General features: G+C 39.8%; 1 pseudogene; it reads left to right on the forward strand.

Moving 5' to 3' along the window:
- The first annotated feature begins 5,880 nt into the window (after nucleotides 1–5,880).
- On the forward strand, nucleotides 5,881–19,954 carry LOC101437247 (phosphoglycerate kinase 1-like; annotated as a pseudogene).
- The last annotated feature ends 638 nt before the right edge of the window (nucleotides 19,955–20,592 follow it).

Here is a 20,592-nt window from a genome sequence, read left to right on the forward strand (position 1 = left end):
AAACACAGATTCCCGTGACGCTGGCAACAACAGAAGCAGACAAAGAACACGCAGTAGATGGACACAGAGAACAGACAACTGGGGTGGGGGGGCAGGGAAGGGGAGAGAAATAAATAAATAAATAACTCTTTAGGGAAAAAAAACAGGTACTCACCAAAGGAACGTTACCATGGAATTTAAGAAAACTGGGACAAAGAGAAGGTACTACAAGCTTCCAGAGAGGGGGCACAAATCAGGTAACATATACATGATGAGAAAAACTATTTCTGTCTCAAAATGATATAGGAAGCTAGGAGACAAGGGAGCAATGCTTCCAAACTTTTGAGGGAATATGATATCCAATTTATAATTCTATACTCAGCCAAACTATCAATTAAATAAAGATGGTCAGATAGGCAAGAACTCAAAATTTTGCCTCCTAGCACCCCTTTCTCATTTAGCTACTGAAAGATATGTTATACCAAAATGGAGGGTATAAGCTACAAGAGAGGAGAGAGTGGAATTGAGGAAAGATGGATCACAGAGACAAATTCATATGCCACACATGGAGAGTAACCAGTCCAATTTGGAGAGATTTCTTAGAGGGAAAAGAAAACCTGATTTGTTTGAACGCATTGAAGGGAGATTTAGATAATTAAGGAAAGGAGCTGAATTAGTGACAAGTACATGGAAAACTAAGTAACCATAACACAAAGTAATTACTAGCTTCAAGGAAAAATATTTTGCAAGGAACTAAAAAAGGAATCACAATATACTATGTAGCTCTTACTTAGTCATACTCAGGCAAATGCTGAATTATTGCTCTGACTTATATTATGGGAGGATAGAGAAAGAGGAAGTGTGCACCTTTGGGGATGGAGAGAAAAGAGAGCTAAATCTTCATTTTCTGTACTGGGTAGTCAATAGATAATACCAAAGTGGAGAAATTAAGAAGTAGGAAGAAAAATATGGTATTTAGACAAATGGGGGTAAATATCCAAAAAGATGATTGAGGTTTTCTGTAAAAATTTGTACAGAATTAATAATTGTATGGAAATATATTTCCCTCATAATCAGATTAAAATTTTAAATTAAATTTAAAATATAAAAGTTTTAAAATCTTAAGTTAAATAGTATGAGAGTGTGATTCTGTCAATTTCAGGATGTGATGTGTCACAAAGTACACTGCTCAATTCTTACCTTTCTTTCCATGATTTCAGAATATGTTTACCTGCAAAGGGGAATGTTTGCTATTCTAATTGTTTCATAAAACATGATTTCATGAAGTCTGTTAGCTTTAAAGTAAATGGTTCTTTGTATTTTATTTAATAAAACATAAATACAAAAACTAGATGCATCTTTGAGAATTTTGGCAATTTCTACCATTTTTGATTCATCCCTGTAACCATTTATTTTATTATGACTTGAAATTCATTGAAAAAGTTGGGATTACTCCTTATGGGACATCGGAAGTTTGAAATAACTGAAACACTTTGCTATGATATCTTATTTTCTAAGACTGATTTTCTTTGTCAAAACTTAAATGACCTGTTTCTAATAACAACATCTTCCCAGAACAATTCAAAGATTGTCCTTTACAACTCTCAATTAGGTTCTGTTGCTTCAACATGCAGACAATACAGCACATCAACAATGTGATTTTTCCCCTCTACTTGGTATAATGCCTCTTAAAATAAATCCAGGATAGGAAAATTTTCTTACCCATTTCACCATTTTCAGAACTAGGGGAAAAGAAGTAGATATGGCTTCAGATTGTGTTTGGGGAGTGGATGTAAAAGGGGGAGTATGACAAGAAAATATAAAGATTTATCTATAATTCTTTTACATAATAATGAGAAAAGACTCTATGACTGTGACTACTTGGGTGATGTAAAATGAATAGGAGTGCCAAGCTGGAAAAATATCATTGTAATTCCAAAATCAAAACATGAAATATTATGTCAGGTACTTTAATGCACATTTTATATCAATTAGTTTGCTTAATCCTGAAAACAAAGCATGTAAAATAAGTTCCATTATTATAATACCTGTTTTTTTCAGATAAAGAAACCAAGAATCAGCAAAGTAAAATTTGCCCCACTAGGAAGTAGTAGAGCTAGAATATGAACAAACTCAAATATCTTTGAGCAAAGTACATCATTTTAGTCACTATTCTAAAATATTTTATATTTAACTCTCAACTAAAGATGATATTCAAAAGCAATCTAGCTGTGTGTTGGAAATATATGACCAATTGATCTTTCCCTTCATTCATTTTCAACTCAACTGCTATTATGCATTGTTTTTCTCCAATGCTTGTGGTCCATGCCCAATCTGATGTACTTTAAAAAAGAAAAAGAAGAAAAATATAAAAAATCCATTAAATCTAAAAACTCCACCAGTCATGGACGTCTACCAAACAGTAATTTCTGGTATCCTCTAAATCAGGGGTTCTTAACCAGGGGTCCATGGAAAGATTTCAGGGGGTCTGTGAGCTTGAACTGAAAATTAAAACAAAAAAAAAATTATTCTTGTAGGGACGTGTTGGTGCAGGTGTGATCTATTTATTCAATAACACATAGTAGAGTGTGGACTTAGTAAGGGGTCCACGGTTTTCACCTGACTGGCAAAGGGGTCCACGGAACATAAAAGGTTAAGAACTGCTGCTCTTCTAAATAGACTTCCTTTGTTTGGCTAATCATTTGGAAGTCTGGACTTTTGACTTAGTGTGGGGATAAAGTGACTCCCTGGCTACTTTATCCACACAAAACCCACAACCCTGCACTGTTACTCTCTATTCTCTCACCTGGCTTTGTTTTTGTCCATAGGACTTAAAACTACCTGACATTATATTATATAATATGTTCATTTGTTATATCCTTGTGCCTTGAATATAAAGTCCTTGACAGGGGTCCTCTATTGTTTTCCATTTTACCCTTTATGTCCTTTCTAGCTAGAACAGGCCTTGGCTCATAACAGACAATTAATACTTGTTGAATGAATCAATATAATGAATTAATAAATTGTTTTTCACTTCAACAGAGTTATCATCATAGACACCAAAGGGATGGAGACTCCTAAACATTGTAACATGTATTACACATTATATATATATATATATTACATGTGCTTTATGTCATATAGACAAATTCCTGGTGATATGTAATTTGATTTCTAGCCAGAAGTCTTTTGCCTTTAAAAGGTAATATTACAATGCACCTACTTGTAAATTTGTCTCATGGTGATGTAACCATGTGACCAAGAAGTACTTTTCTACTCAAACTCTACCACTAGAGCAATAGAAAACTCCTTCACAAGATTATCTAGATGGTAGCAGCAATTGTTCAATGACCAGTTTTGTTTCTAATTCATTTTGTTACTGTCCTTTAAAGCCAGGAAGAGACATGTGGATTGAGAACTCTTCAAAACACATTGTTTCCTTCCTATATATAATTTACAGCCATTTCATTATATTTCCTTCATTTTTATCACTCATGTGCGATACCCCACGCATTTTGCTAAGAGTCACTTCATGAATAAAATGTACCAGGGTCTGAAAATTTGCAAGATGGATACCTCAGTCATCCTTGAAATAGAGCACATTTTTGACACTTCACACTAATAATTCATACTCTAGGGGCTTTTTCATCTTGTATGTCAGGATGGTTGGAAAAGCTCAACGAATAGGATGGGCAAATGCCTTAAACCCAGTGACATGTTTCCAAAAAGCATGTACTAGGGCTTTTCCCACCCCATATAAAATATTTTACAAATCAACTAATGGCCTCTCAAGAAAAATCTTTTTGAACTTTGGTGAAGATGGAGTACTACCTGAGAATTCTCATACTCTATAAGTATGAAAACACATCCCACTGTCATTTTGCTAGCAGTACCCAAGAGAGAAATGCCTTGCATAAGTTACTCCTAGTTTTTTATCATCTGCTAAAGGATAAAATACAGGTTTGCAAAATAAACTAGCAGTACAAAAAATGTGTTTTTTTTAATATACTTTTTTTTAAAAAGATACTTAGATGACATAAATGCTACATAAAAAATATAGGAGGGAAATGGATGTGACTCAAGCAATTAGGATCCCATATACCATATAGGAGGTCCAGGGTTCGATATCCAAGGCCTCCTGGTGAAGGCAAGCTGGCCTGCATGGAGTGCTGCCCTGCACAGGAGTGCTCACCCACACAGAGAGTGGCGCAGCAAGATGACTCAACAAAAAGAGACAAAGAGGAGAGATAATAAGAGATGCAGCAGACCAGGGAGCTGAGGTAGCACAAGAGAGTGATTGCCTCTCCCCCACTCCAGAAGGTCCCAGTATCAGTTCCCAAAGCCACCTAATGAGAATACAAGCAGACACAGAAGAACACAAAGTGAATGGACACAGAGAACAGAACAATGGAGGCAGGGGGAGAAATAAAAATCTTTCCAAAAAAATTATGGGGGATTCCCATATGCCTTACTCCCTACCCTATGCACATTTTCCCTCATTAACAACATCCTTCATTAGTGTAGATTTGTTACAATTGATGAACACATTTGGGAGCATTGCCACTAAGCATGGATTATAGTTTACATTGTAGTTGATGCTTTCTTCCACACAATTTTGTAAGTTATGACAAGGTATATAGTGGCTTGTATCTGTCTTGCAATGTCATTCAGGACAATTCCCATGTCCCAAAAGTGTCCCCATATTACATCTGTTTTTCCCTCTCCTTCCCCTAAGAACCTCCAGTGACCACTGCCTCCACATCCATGATAAAAGTTCTTTCTTTGCTAGAATCACAATAAGTCTATACTAGAATACCAGTAGGTCTACTCTAGTCCATTGTTCATTTCCCAATCCTGAGGATTCTGGGATGGTGATGCCCACTCCGCCTCTAACTGAGAGGGGGCTTAGATCCCATGGGGCAGATGGATGTGACTATCTTGCTTGCTGTTGTAGACTCTCTCTGCTCCTTGGGCTGGCCATTGTCCATCATCATTTCCTTGTGTAGCAGTTTGATATGGTTATGAATTCCAAAAATAGATATTGGATGATGTTTCTAATCTGGTCTGTACCTGGGCATGAATAAGTTATGATTAGGGCTTTGAGTGGACCACATCATTAGAGTGCTGAGTCCCAACCCCTTGGTAGGTGGGGACTCAGAGATTAAAGGCATGGCAAAGGACAGAGTTGAGGGTTTTTGATATTGGAATTTGATGCTGAAGTCTTAAGCTGGAGCCCCAGGAAGTAAGTACAGAGAGGAAAGAGAAGCAAGTCCTGGGAAGAGAGTAAAACTGAACCCAGAGAGAAGCAAGACCCTTGAAGGGAGGAACCCAGGAAGCCTGAACCCTCGCAGACATCAGCAGCCATCTTGCTCCAACACATGAAAATAGACTTTGGTGAGGGAAGTAACTTATGCCCTATGGCCTGGTATCTGTAAGCTCCTACCCTAAATAAATACACTTTCTAAAAACCAACCAATTTCTGGTATTTTGTATCAGCACCCCTTTGGCTGACTAATACAGAATTTGGTACCAAGGAATGGGGAAGTGCTTTTACAATTACCGAAATGCTGGAATGGTTTTATAAGTGGGTAAGGGGTATTTTTTGGAGGAACTGTGAAATAATTCATGGAAAAGGCCTAGATCACTTTGAAGAGACTGTTGATAACAATATGGATGCTAAAGAGACTTTGTATAATGCCTTAGAAGTAAATGATGGAACTATTATTGGAAACTGGAGGAAAGGTGATCTGTGTTTTAAAGTTGCAAAGAATTTAGCAAGATTAACTCTTGGTGTTGCATGGAAGGCAGAATTTGAAAATGGTGAGCCTGGGCATTTAGCTGAAGAACTTTCCAAATAAACTTGGATAATGTGGCTTAGCTTCTGCTTGTGACTTATAGCAAATGGTAGAAGAGCAAGATGAGCTGAGAACTCAATTGTTGGGCACAAAGAAAACAGAAACTGATTTCAGAAATTCCAAGCCTCTGGAAATCAAGCTCCTAAATGATGGTTCCCCATTTGAGATCTTACCTAAACTTGGAACTTGTAAATCAGGATTGAAGATGCAGTTATCTAGGAAAGACTTGTGGAAAGCCTTACTGTCTGATGGCTTGGACCCCTGCTTCTTGGATGCTAAACCAGTAAGGTTTTTGAGAGAGTTGTATGAACAAAACCACTGTCAGCTTGGACTAAAAGGGACATGGAAAGGAGAGATTGAAGGCAAAACAACTTTAAGAGGAAAACCAAGGAAGCTGAGGTCTAGAATTAGGACATCACCTTGGGCCAAGAGAGGAACCCCACCCATGTGTATAGAGAGCATGAGTTTGCACCAGCAGTTGAAGAGGGTGAATGTTCCTGCCTGACATCCTGGGAGAGTTTCGCTGCCCCAGGGTGCAGAGAAGGTGGAGCACATTCCCCAAGGATTAGGGTGGTTAAGGTCAGCACCCCACATGTCTGAGAAGGGTGGACCTGTCCCCCAAAGGTTAGAGAAGGCCAGGTGGTCAACTCGTTGCTCTGAGAAGGTTGAGCATATATGCCAAAGGTTAGGGGAAATGTTGTCTTCACATCACTCTACTAGGAAGTTAAGACTTTAACCCAAAGTTTGGGTAAGGGGTGGCAATCTCTCCAACACTCTTGGAGAGAGAGGTCTGGAGCTTGGTCAACACCCAGATGCCTGATGGGGGTGGAACCAAGAAAATGGCCATTGGGCAAGCATATGTAAAGGAGGGGTTCCCATAAGGCATCAAGAAGGAGCCATCATCTTTAGAATGACTCTCAGACTGAAATCGAATGGAGGATGCCCTGCAGGTTTACTGAACTGTAGAGGACCCGTGACTCATGTTTCCCTCTCAATTCCTCCTTACTGTAATGAAAATGTTTATGCTTTCTCTGTCCATTTGTGTATTGGAAATATAAATTGTTTTGTAAGTTTCAGAGGTCTATAATAGCAGGACTTTGCCCCAAGATAAACTATTTATTTACATTGATTGTGATATGATTTAGTACTTGCATTGTTACTAAGGTTTTTTCAAGTATTATAATGTCTTTTTGGAATTCAGAGGGTGGAGTGTAGCAGTTTGATATGATTATGAATTCCAAAAATAGATATTGGATGATATTTCTAATCTGGTCTGTTCCTGGGTGTGATTAAGTTATGATTAGGGATTTGATTGGGTCACATCATTAGGGTGCTGATCCCCACCCCTTGGTAGGTGGGGTCTCACAGATAAAAGGCATGGCAAAGGACAGAGTTGAGGGTTCTTAATGTTGGAGTTTTGATGCTGAAGTCTTAAGCTGGAGCCCCAGGAAGTAAGCACACAGAGGAAAGAGAAGCAAGCCCTGGGGAAAGAGTAACACTGAATTCAAAGAGAAGCAAGACCCTTGAAGGGAGAAACCCAGGAAGTCTGAACCCTCACAGATGTCGGCAGCCATCTTGCTCTAACATGTCAAAATAGACTTTGGTGAGGGAAGTAACTTATGCCTTATGGCCTGGTATCTGTAAGCTCATACCCCAAATAAATACCCTTTATAAAACCCAACCAATTTCTGGTATTTTGCATCAGCACCCCTTTGGCTACTACACCTTGTTAGTTGTCCAGGACGAGTCCAATGAACTGGAGAGTAGGTGTTGCAACTCTGTCAAGTTGCCCAGTGGGCACATGGACAGCCCAAAGATTTAAGTCTCCCGGACATACACCTATCAACTCTAGCACTAACTACAGGTTCTAATAGAAGGGGCAGAAGAACCGTGTGTAGAGAAACTACAACTGAGTCCAACTCTGCCACACTGGGAGCATAAATTCCCAGGTAGGGTCCACTTGCAGGGCACCAAACTCCTGAGCTACCTGCCCTGCCTATAGTGTCTGGATGTCTCCCACTATTTGAGGCAATATTTACTTTGTAAGTCAATGAGATTCTGCTGAGATGTGTATAAGTGTAATCTCTTGAATGATCTCCCAACTCACTTTGAAGTCTCTTAGTCATAAAAACTCATTTGTCTTTCCCCTTTCCTACTTTGGGTCAGTGTCTTTTTCCATTTGCATTGCTGGGTGGTGCTTGGTAGTAATCCCTCGGTACCAGGGAGGCTCATCTCTGGGAGTCATGTCCCATGCTGGGAGAAAGGTAATGAATTTATATGCTGCGTTTGGCTTAGAGAGAGGCCACATTTGAGCAAAGAGGAGGTTCTCAGGAGGTAACTCTTAGGTACCCTATAATACTAGGCTAAGTTTCAATTTCAAAAGTAAAGGTTCACAAGTATATTCATCAATATCAAGGGCCTGTCAATGGTCCATCCTCCTTCACTAGTCACTGCCCTTATACTCAGGGGATTCTCACTGTCCCATTAGAGAATGTGGCAGAGCTCCCCAGGATGGGAATTCAATATTCTTTCGGTTATTATGTGAATGTCCATGTACCATGACAATGCTCCATGAACACTTCTACACATTTATATGCCATATAGGTATGTCCCAGGTGAACATCCTTCCATGTATCACCATCACTGACACCCCACACCAATGATCCTCCCCTGCCACAGTTGTAACCCTTCTGTGATTCAAAACTTCTTGAAAAATGAAGCTAAGAAAATAACTATTAATAAGAAAATGAAATGATAGTTTTAAAAATAGTAAATATAATACAAAAAAAATTTTAATGGAGTAATAAAAATTAAAAATTAAAAACGTTTTGACATTATGTCTTTCATCACTGTAAGATCTGTTATATTGTATGTGCAGTGACATTTTCTTCTGTTTATTCCCCAAGTGTCTTATTTTTTTCATTTTGTCTTCAAAGAAGCTTTAGGTTACAGAAAAGTCACATACAGAATATAGAGGATTCACATATATGCAACATCCTCCCCCCTCTTCCCCTTTCCTCTATTAATAAACATTTTACATGTGGATGGTGCATTTGTTACAATAGATGTATAAATAGTGAAACATTGTTACTAACCATGGTCAATGATTTACATTATGGTTTACATTCTGGACCATCATTATATATTTTGATGAAATTTAACCTGGCCTGTATCTATCATTGCAAGATCATGCAGAACACTTCAATTGCCCCCAAAATACCCCATGTTCCATCTATTCTATTTCTCCCTCCCTCTCCCCTTAGGAGCCACAGTAACCCCCAAGCTTCACTCCTTGAAGAACAAGACTCATAGTTACTGGCAACAACATTGAGGGCTTGACATATTGGCCTGCCCTCCCCTATTAGGCACTGCCTGTGCTCTCAAGAGACTCCCACCCCTGTATATGAGAACATAGCCGGCCTCCCCAGGATGGGAGTCCAACACATTCCTGCTCATTATGTGGGTCTCCACCCACTGATACAACATACCATGACAAGATGAACACTCACATACTCCCTCGAAGCCTGCCCCAGGTACACCCTGTCCTAAATGGCCCCTATATCCAAAACCCTAAATCAGTAACTCTTCCCTGCCGTATTGCCAAAAGAACATTCCCAACATTGTAGTTTCAGCCACATACCCACAAATCTCCAGTGTTCACCTGGTCCCTCCCCCAACCCTCCATTTTAAATGTTAAAAAGTATAACATCCTATACATCAAAATGAACATTAATTAAACATAATGAATAATTGCAGTATTTCTTAAACATCTCCCCCACCCATAAGTTTTTCCAAAATATCATGTTTCCTGTTATCTTAATATACAGCACTACAAATATAGAAGTATAGCTGCTCTTCTTAAAGACATTGATAACAGCCTAATTGCAGAAACTATCTTCAGTTATTTCTGGTCTTATCTTGCTTGAATACTCTCTGGCATTTGAAACTGCTGACTCATTTTGTTCATTCATTCAAAAAAGAATTTATTGTGTACTTATTTTATGCCAAACAATTGAAATACAATAATTAAAAAAAAACATTAAGTTCAAGGTAGTTTAGAATCTAGTAGCAAAAACAGAGTAGTTACCAGATAATTATAATACAGTATAGTAATACCATAATACAGTAAGAAAATATTACAACAAGTATGGGGAGGGTTGTCTCCAGGCTCAGCTTTTGGGGATCAGGAAAGATTTCCATAGGAGATAACATTCAAACTGAGTTTGGAAGAATAAGTCAAGTCAGACAGGGAAGGGATTTGGAGAAAGGGAGTTCGAAAAGAGGGAACAGCATGTACATGAGCCCAGTAGCAAGAAAGAACAGAGAATTTGGGAAACTTAAATAGCTCAGGCTAGCTAGTGCTTAGAGTATGAGAGCAGAGCAGTGAGAGAAGAGGATGGAGGTAAGAGCAGGGGGTGTCATACAGAGTTTGGAATTCATGCAGAGAGGAATGGAGAAGCCTGAGCCACTTTCAACCAAAAAACATATTCTCAGCATGTTGCTTTATGGAAAACAAATTAGCGGGTCAAAACTGGGGGCAGAGGGAAAAGTTTAGAAGCCTTTACAACAATACAGGCATGAGATGATGATGCCTTCAACTACGGTAGTGGTGGTAAAGAATAAAGAGGAGTGGATGGCTGAATGTAAGAGGTTTGGGGGATGTAGAAGCAATATTGTTTAGTGGTTTTTAGTAGTTTGTTGGATATGAGTAGTAACAGAGAGAAGTTAAGGATGACCTTTAGGTTTCTTCATAGAAACTATCATGCTCGGGCTGTGTTGCCCAGAAGGCACTTGAATATATAGGTCTGGAGCTCAGGAGAGAGACTGGTTTAGAAGGTAGGACTATTCCAATTTTCATTCTACCTCTCTAGTCATTGCTTTGCTAACTTATTTTGTTCTACACAAGGCAATAGATCATACATATTCCCCATGGCTCCATCTTACTACCTATTCTCTTTTACTCTATGTACCCTCTCCTCGTGATTTCAATTATGCACTCAGTTTTAACTACCAGCTATGTCTTTGGGTTCCCCACAGAAGCAGTATATTAGGGGAGTGATCCTGGGAAACTCCAATAGAGGGGTAGAAAAATGAGATAGGGAAGGGAAAGCAGCCAATAGAGGGAGACTTTTCAAGCAAGTTACCACTTTGAGTAACTAGCTAAAGGGCACTGGGGAACTCTAGGAAACTATGTAGAAAACATGTCTCAAGGTTATTCCACTTGAGAAGCAAAGGAGCTTCAATATTTATACATCAACTCCCTTCAATAATTGGTTGAGAGCTGCTAGTCCAGCTCTTCGAACCTAATGGGTACATGGATGGAACAATCTCTGGGAACTAGGGGAAAATCCTTCTTCAAATAAAAACACAATTGAAAGTCTGGCCACCATGCATGATAGAGATAAGGCCTAAGGAGACAGAGGCAGAAAATTATAGAGTCTTCTACAATATATGTGCTAATGCTGCCCAAATCTGTAACTTTAGCATAAATACAATATTGAAAAGTCAAGTTCTAACATGAAGCCATGAAATGTCATCTAAAATGAGCTGCCAATCAAAGGGACCCAGAAAAGAGGAGACCCAAGAATATATGGAACCAAACAAATATAAGAGAGCCAGATAAGGTGAAAGCAGAGATTAAGCATTCAGAGTGCAGTAGAGGACTGGAGGCTTGCTATTTAATGTCAGTTTTAAGAACCAGCAGCATCACCATCACCTGGGAGTGCGTGAGAACTGCAGACCTACTGAATTAGAATCCAAAGTATCAAGATCCCCAAGTGAACATTAAAACTTGAGCAATGGCATTCTATTTTAGAGCTGGGCTCTCCATAGCCAAGAACTTTTTGTAATATACGCTGTAGCCATTTGAAACTGTTTGTCCCCCAGAAAATCATGTTCTTAAAACTAACCCTTTTCTGTGGGTGTAACATTTTTATAAGTAGAAACTTTTGATTAGGTGTGGCCCAGGTTGGGTCTTAATCCTTTTACTTGAGTCCTTTATAAACAGCATGAATATGGGAGGAAGAGAGAGAAAAAGACAGGGAAGCAAGAAGCTGAAAGAAACAAAAGCAAGAGGAGAAGGGAGAGACCAGCAGACAGCACCATGAGTCTTGCCATGTGACAAAGGAGTCCGGGATCACCAGCAGCTGTTCTTCAGGGAGAAAGCATAGCCTAACAATGCCTTGATTTGGACATGTTTCTTAGCCACAGAACTGTAAGCCTGTAAGCTAGTAAATTACCAATATTCAAAGCCTACCCATTTTATGGTCTCTGCTTTTGGCAGACTAGCAGACTTAAACGTCCTTCTAGCTGATATTTAAGTGGGCAGCACCGAAGTCATCAATCAAGCACTGAGGAGCGCACTCCCATACCTAACCCCAGCTGGACAAACTTCACCCAAGGCAGGAGACATGAGAACTCTACCTGAACATGAAGGCAAGCCATACAACCAACGTTTTATGATCTGTTCTATAAAAGAGGAAATGTATTTCTGGTGTACAATTTTGAATGACTTTATTATCTGGGTCATCATACAAGGCAAATCAAACAAAATCATGAAAAACAGTCTTAATTTGCTGCAGGGCTGCTGATGCAAAGTACCAGAAGTGGGTGGGCTTTTATAATGGGAATTTCATGTAGGGTAAAAGTTAACAGTTCTGAGGCTGTGAAATGTCCAAATCAAGGCATCAACAGAGATGCTTTCTCGCCAAAGACAGCTATTCGTGATCCTTGGGTCCTGCCATGTGGTGAAACAAGATGGCTGCTGATCTCTGCCAAGGTCCCTGCCTTCCCCTCCAGAATCTACCATATCCCAGAACTTAGCTGTAGGTAACCAGGCATTGGGCTTGGCTCTTTCCAGACCTTCTCTCTCATTCTTGGCTGACTCTACTTTCTTCCCAATTTAAGATGTGGGCTATCAGGCATATGGTTCATCCTTCAGCCTTGAGCTGCTCTGTGGGCCCAGGCTCTCGGGGACTTCGTGCTTAAGCTTTGGCTACTATCAATCCTTGAGTCCTCTCTCACATGGCAAGCTCACAAATGGTGGTTTCCTTTCTCTGTGGTATTTCTTTCTGTGTCTCTGTTTATATAAATGCCCTAGGAAGAGGGCAGACACCCAACATGAGTCATGCCTCACTGATGTAGTAAAATCAAAATGGCCTCATACCCACAGGAATGGATTAGTTCAAAAACATAAGTTTTTGGATTGACCAAATTCATACTGTCATAATGTCTTTAAGAGTGTTTTCAACAATAAAGATAGGTTTGTATGTTAATATTATAAACCACAGGTAAATGTTGAGAGCATGATATTATTGCAACCTGAAATAAAACCAGCTGGACTTGGAATCAGAAGTCTTGGTTTGCATTCCAAATAGAAACTATTGCCAGGAGGAACCAAAACAAGTTAGTCCTATTAAGGTCAGTTTCCTCACATTTAACATGTTAATAATAATACTTAGTCCAATTGCTAGTATAAGAATTGAATTAACCCAACAAATGTGAAAGCATCTAAAACAGTGCCCAACATCATACAATAAGCATAAAATAAATACTACTGTCCTCCTGGTATTTCTCAAATACCACCTATCCATCAGCTAAGATAATTTTCAGGGGTAGAAGTTACTTCCCATGATTGTACTGCATAAATGCACCACATAGCAAAATAAACAAAGAGAAAAACCACAAAACTCTGAAATTTCTAGGACTAGAAATATGGCTAGTGCAAAATTGCTCTTGCAATAAATACCTAGCAACACTCAACAAAAATAAACTACATTTAAACTACATAGTCAGTTCATAAGAAAAGTAAAATGGCTATTTTTATATACCAGAAGTACAGAAGGATTTGAAAGTCAAAGTAGTAAACTGGCTGAAATGGCAGCTACCCCTGGAGGTTATATTGCAAAAGAAAACAGATTGTGGGACTGTTTTATGTTTTAAATCAAGTTTGAGATAAAATTTACATATAATAAAATGCATCTATTTGATTTACCATCCAATGTATTTTGACAAACGTATATACCATGAAGCCACCATCACAATTAAGATATAAAACATTTCCATCTCCCCAAAAAGCACCCCTAGTCCATTCCCCCTTCCATTCCCAGTTCAGACAACCACTTGTATGCTTTCTTTCACTACAACTTAGATTTGCCTTTTCTAGAATTATATAAATAGAATCATATAGTACTACTATCTTGTGTCTAGCTTCCGATTCATTCATCAAGAATACATCAATAGTTCATTTTTATTACTAAGTAATACTCCATTGTATGGATGTATAATACTTCATCTATTCATCTGTTGATGGTCATATGGACTAATTCAAGTTTTTAAGTAATATATGTTAAGCTGCTATGAACAAGATAAGTCTTTATGGAGATACATGTTTTCATTTTCATAGGAAAACACAAAGGAATGGTATTGCTGGATTGATGGTAAATGTATGTTTATCTTGGTAAGAAACTGCAAGACTGTTTTCTAAAGCAGCTGACTATTTTGCATTGTACCAGCAATGGGTGAGAGTTCTAGTTTTTTCACATTCTTCTCAACACTTAGTATTGTCAGCCTTTTAAAATTCAGCCATTCTAGTAGGTGTAACTCTAATGTGCATTTCCCTGATTACAAATAATGTTGGGCATCATTTCATAGGCCATTTGTTTATCTCCTTTTGTAAACTGTCTGTTCAAATATTTTGCCTGTTTTTCCATTGGGTTATTTAGCTTTTATTATTGATCTGTAAGAGTTATTTATATACTCTTGATATGGAGCTTTGGTTTAAATCCATAAAGATAATAAATGAAGGCTTAGATAGGTACAAGACAAGAATTTGGTGTTGAGACATTCTTCATAAAACTAGAAACCTCAAAAGAGGAGATGTATCTCGAATGAAAGGAAAACTAAAAACAGACAAATGAACAAAACACCTCCCCGCCATTCCAGAAAAAAAGGCAAGAACAACTGCATCAGTTCTTAATCTCTAAATGAAAATTATCAAGTCTCATGAGAAAGGAGATCTCAAGATGGATTTAGAGTCCAAATGTGTGCTCCCAAGTGATGGTTGATTTTCCAAGCTCATAAAAATTAGTCTTAAGCTAGAAATACCTCTGGGGTAATATCAGAAGCAACCAGAAAACTACACTGCACTATGTTTCATCAGCCCAGGCATTTTCATTCCCACAGTAAAAAAATAAAATCCCTGCTGAAGCTATTGCATTTACACCAAAACACACACACACGTATGTGTGTATGTATATATATATATGTGTGTGTATATATATATATATATATATATATATATATATATATATAGAGAGAGAGAGAGAGAGAGAGAGAGAGAGAGAGAGAGAGAAGGCATGATCTATCCAGAGAACCTTCATATAATACACAGAAGGCATGAATATACCACACAAGATCCTTGAGTTAATAGACGAATACTTATAAAATATTAAAATATAGATTAGACCCTGAAGGAAAGAACAATACTTTATGAAAAAGGAACAGGTAGATTTAAAATTAAACTAAATAAAGATTTTCACAGTGAAAAATATAGCTTTGAGACTGTGAGCTGATTGGGAGGTAAACTTAAATATCTCCAAAATTCCATTCAGTGTTGTCATTTTTTGTTTCCATAATCAGAGCAACTGCTAGTTTCAGGTGTTGTTAATCATGTTGGATGGACGAAGTAGTTCTATATGTGCTTTATGCTTGTTTGTCAAAGCAGAGGATCACAAATAGGAGGCAACAGAGCTTTGACCAGGAGCACTAAGTTGTTTTCAATTCATTGATCAATTGAAACTTTTTTAAAACCCTAAACACTTACATATCGGAAGGTGTGAATGAAGAAATGCAACGATGAGGTTCAAGAATCCCAAGGGGGAGCGGACTTGGCCCAATGGATAGGGCAACCGTCTACCACATGGGAGGTGCACAATTCAAACCCCAGGCCTCCTTGACCCGTGTGGAGCTGGCCCATGCGCAGTGCTGATGCACGCAAGGAGTGCCCTGCCACGCAGGGGTGTTCCCCGTGTAGGGGAGCCCCATGCACAAGGAGTGTGCCCCATAAGGAGAGCCGCCCAGTGGGAAAGAAAGCGCCACCTGCCCAAGAATGGTGCCGCATACACGGAGCTGACGCAACAAGATGACGCAACAAAAAGAAACACAGATTCCCTGGTGCCACTGATAAGGAGAGAAGCGGTCACAGAAGAACTGATTTTTTGAATGTTGACCCCATTTGGCTCCCTGGGGCGGGAGACCCTAATGGGGAATTCAATGGAGGCAGAAAAGCCTCACAGGAAAAAAAGGGAAAACTGATCTGCTTTAAGGCAAAAGATCCCTTAAATAACACAAAGAGTCCAAAAGAGCAAGAGAAGAAGACCCAGCACTGCCAATCCCCTATGGTGGCCCAAACTACTCCAGGTGAGGGGTCCATAGATGGCAGCTCGGCATGGCACACTTCACACCAAAAGAGAGAACAATCTATACTGGGTAAGTGTGGTTTTTGTTTTTTGTTTTGTTTTTTATTTATTTCTCTCCCCTTCCCCTCCCAATTGTCTGCTGTGTCCATTTGCTGCATGCCCTGTGTCCACCTGTATTCTTCTCAGTGGCACCTGGAATCTGTGTGTCTTTTTATTGCATCATCTTGCTTCATCAGCTTGCCGTGGGTGTGGCACCATTCCTGGGCAGGCTGCACTTTTTTCATGCAGGGCGGCTCTCCTTATGGGGCACACTCCTTGCTTGTGGGGCTCCCCTACACGGGGGACACCCCTGTGTGGCAGGGCACTCCTTGCACGCACCAGCACTGTGCATGGGCCAGCTCATCACACAGGGCAGGAGGTCCTCAGTTTGAACCGTGGACCTCCCATGTGGTAGGCGGACACATTAGCCACTGGGCCAAATCTGCTTCCCATAAGTGTGTTTTTTATCCATCTGGGTGGTGGGGGACCTGCCACTGAGAATTCCTGTTCTAATACGTATTTGGAGCTGCTAGTTTCTGGTTTCTAGATTTAGGTTCTAGCAGGTGTTTTCATTAGACTTAACCTCTCCCCCAGGTTGTGGAATGGCATAAGACGTAAAAGGAGGTGGAAGGAGCCAAAGGCCTGAAAATGGACCCTTAGCCTATGTTTGAGACTTCTCCAGAAAAGAAGGTGGGGGGTAGATGAGGGTTGGGAGCTGGCTACTTCACAGGTGTCTATGATTTCTCTAACAGGCAGAACAGCCCCAGGACTGAAACAAGTAATGAAATCGGAGCACTAAGTAAGGTCGAAATTTTTAACAAATCAAAGGAGCCGGGGAGAAAATTCTGCACAAAAACAAACAAAAGAGATCAGGATTCCTGGAAAAGGGATTGAGGAAAGGAAGCTTTCTCCTTGAGGTGAAACAAAAGCACATAAAAGGACAATCTTAAAAGTTGCACCACACATGCAGGGCAAGAAATAGTTGCGAAAGACCTGAGACAATTTGAACAAATATGGGCTGCTCTAGAGTTTCAGTATAAGCTGGGCCAAGCACCAAAGAAGCACCTTAACACATAGCCAAACTACAATAAAATGCTAGGCAAGAAGAAATTAATCTTCAGGATTAACACATCAAAATATTCAGATACCTAGATAGCAGCAAAAAATTACAAGCCATACTAAGAAACAGGAATATATGACTCAAACAAAGAAAAAAATTAAACCTTTAGAGGAGACACAGACTTTGGAACAACTAATCAAAGAAGCGCAAACAAATCTAAATCAACTCAAGGAGATGAAGGAAAATATGGATAGAAACTAAATATGGATACAGAGCAAATGGTTCTGCTAGGGAACTATTGTGATTAGTAAGGGAAGAAATTATAGCAGTGATTGGAGAGGGTGGCCATGGTGGCTGCTGATGGTAGGGAGATGGAAGAAGAGATATATGGTGTGGGGGCATTTTCAGGATTTGGAGTTGTCCTGGGTGGTGCTACAGGGATGGATGCTCAACATTTTGGGTCCTACCATGGCCCACTGGGTGGACTGGGGGAGAGCGTGGACTACAATGTGGCCCACTGTCCATGAGGTGCAGCAGTGCTCCAGAATGTATTCGCCAGGCGCAGTGGATGTGCCACAATGATGGAAGAGGTTGTTGATGTGGGAGGAGTGGGGTGGGTGGGGTGGGGGGTATATGGGGACCTCATGTTTTTTAAATGTAACATTTAAAAGAAAATAAAGAAGAAGAAAAAAAGAATAGAAAGTTTAAAATGAAACACAAATTATGGGGATGAAAAGCACAACAATGGAGATTAAAAAAATAAACACTAGCAGCATACCAAAGCATATTTGAACAGGCAGAAGAAAGAATCAGTGAAATAGAAGAACTATCTAAATCATACAGACTGAAGAACAGATAGAGAAAAGGAAACTGAGCAGTGCCTAATGTATTTGAGAGATATCATGAAGCATACCAACATATACATCATAGGAGTCCGAGAAGGAAAAGAGAAGGGAAAGGGGAGAGAAAGAATATTTGAGGAAATGATGGCCCCAAATTTCCCAACACTTATGAAATACATAAATATACATGTCCAAGAAATGCAACATACTCCAAACAGGAAAATCCCTAACTGACCTACTCAAAGATAGATAGTAAGCAAAATATTGCATACCAAACATAAAGAGAGAATTCTGAAAGATTCTTCACATACAAGAGGTCTTCAGTAAGACTAAGTGCAGTTTTCTCATCAGAAACATGGAGGCAAGAAGGCAATAGTATGACATATTCAAGGTACTGCAAGAGAGAAACTGCCAGCCAAAAATGGTTTATCTGGCAAAACTGCAATTCAAAAAAGGCAAGGACTCCACATGCACCGTGAGCACAATGGCCACCTTTGTCACTGTCTGAGCCCAAGCCTGTCACCGTCGCTGTATTATCGACAAGCTGACTCTGGACAATCTGGACATGAAGGAGAAGCGGGTCATCATGAGAATGGACTTCAATGTTCATATGAAGAATGACCAGAAAACAAAGGATCAAAGCTGCCATCCCAAGCATCAAATTCTGCTTGGACAATGGAGCTAAGTCAATTGTTCTTATGAGCCACCTGGGCCAGGCTGATGGTGTCCCCATGCTTGACAAGCACTCCTTGGAAATAGCTGCTATAGAACTTGGATTTCTTCAGGGTAAGAATGTTTTTTCCTGAAGGACTGTGTGGGCCAAGACGTAGAGAAAGCCTGTGCTGACCCAGCTGCTTGTTCTGTGATCCTGCTGGAGAACCTCTGCATTCATATGGAGGAAAAAGTAAAGGGAAAAGATGCTTTGGGCAACCTGGTTAAAGTGGAGCCAGCCAAAATAGAAGCTTCCAGTCCTCGCTTTCTAAGCTAGGGGATGTCTATGTCAATGATGCTTTTGGCACTGCTCACCGAGCCAACAGTTCCATGGTGGGAGTGAATCTGCCACAGAAGGCCAGTAGTTTCTTGATGAAGAAGGAGCTGAATTGCTTTGCCTTGGAGAGTCCACAGCAACCCTTCTTGGCCATCCTGGGCAGAGTTAAATTTGCAGACAAGATTCAGCTGATCAATAATATGCTGGACAATGTCAATGAGATGATTATTGATGGTAGAATGGCTTTTACCTTCCTCAAGGTGCTCAAAAACATGGAGATTGACTTCTCTGTTTGATGAACAAGAGGGAGCCAAGATTGTCAAAGATTTAATGTCCAAATCTGAGAAGAATGGTGTGAAGTTTACCTTGCCTACTAACTTTGTCCCTGCTGACAATTTTAATAAGAATGCCAAGACTGGCCAAGCGACTTTGGCCTCTAGGATACCTGCTGGCTAGATGGGCTTGGACTGTGGTCCTGAAAGCAGAAAGAAGTATGCCAAGGCTGCCATGAGGGCTAAGCAGATTGTGTGGAATGGACCTCTGAGGGTATTAATGGAAAGCTTCTGACTGAGAAACCAAAGCTCTTACGAATGAGGTGGTGAAAGCCACTTCCAGGTGCTGCAGCAACTTCATAGGTGGTAGAGACACTGCCATTTGCTGTGCCAGATGGAGCAGAGGATAAAGTCAGCTACATAAGCACTGGGGGTGGTGCCAGTCTAGAGCTCCTAGAAGGTAAAGTCCATCCTGGGGTGGATGCTCTCAGCATTGAATAATATTTTCCTGCTTTTTGGTTCCTGTGCATAGCCCCTATGACACCTTAATGCTTTCTGCTTTGCCTCTTGGCATTAGCTAATGTTTCCCCCACACCAAGATTCAGCTAGTGACCAAGAATTGCAGTGCCAGGAACCCTTAAACACCTTCACAGCATCTCAACTCATCTTTACTGCACCCTGGATTTGCCTACATTCTTTACAATCCCATTTTAATTTCTTAGTGAAAAAAATCATTGTGGCTTTCTAGAGTGTGTACATTCATATTTTAACTGCTAAAAGAAAGTGAATTGTGTTAGCCCATTTCTCTTTTTGATGTAGTTTATTTTGTTTAGCTTTGTAACCATTTCACTACTCTGCATGGAAACAAGAAATTCCAGTTGTAGGTAGGGAGGGGCGCAAAGTTGATGATCTATAAATACAAAATAAAAAAGTATCCATTTAAACAGGGATTTTTCCTGTCATATTTTGTTAGGAAGGGTGAGAATAGAATCTTGAAGGAACCAAATCATTTACATTTCTGATTGCAAGAAAAGGGGCAGCGTAGTAGGGAGGGGGGTTCACACCAATGTCTACTCTTTATTGAGGGTCTACTTTATGTCAGACATTATGCTAGGTGCTTTGATTTCAATCTTATTTCT

This window comes from Dasypus novemcinctus, chromosome X (assembly GCF_030445035.2).
Source record: "Dasypus novemcinctus isolate mDasNov1 chromosome X, mDasNov1.1.hap2, whole genome shotgun sequence".
In the NCBI taxonomy this organism is placed as follows: domain Eukaryota; kingdom Metazoa; phylum Chordata; class Mammalia; order Cingulata; family Dasypodidae; genus Dasypus; species Dasypus novemcinctus.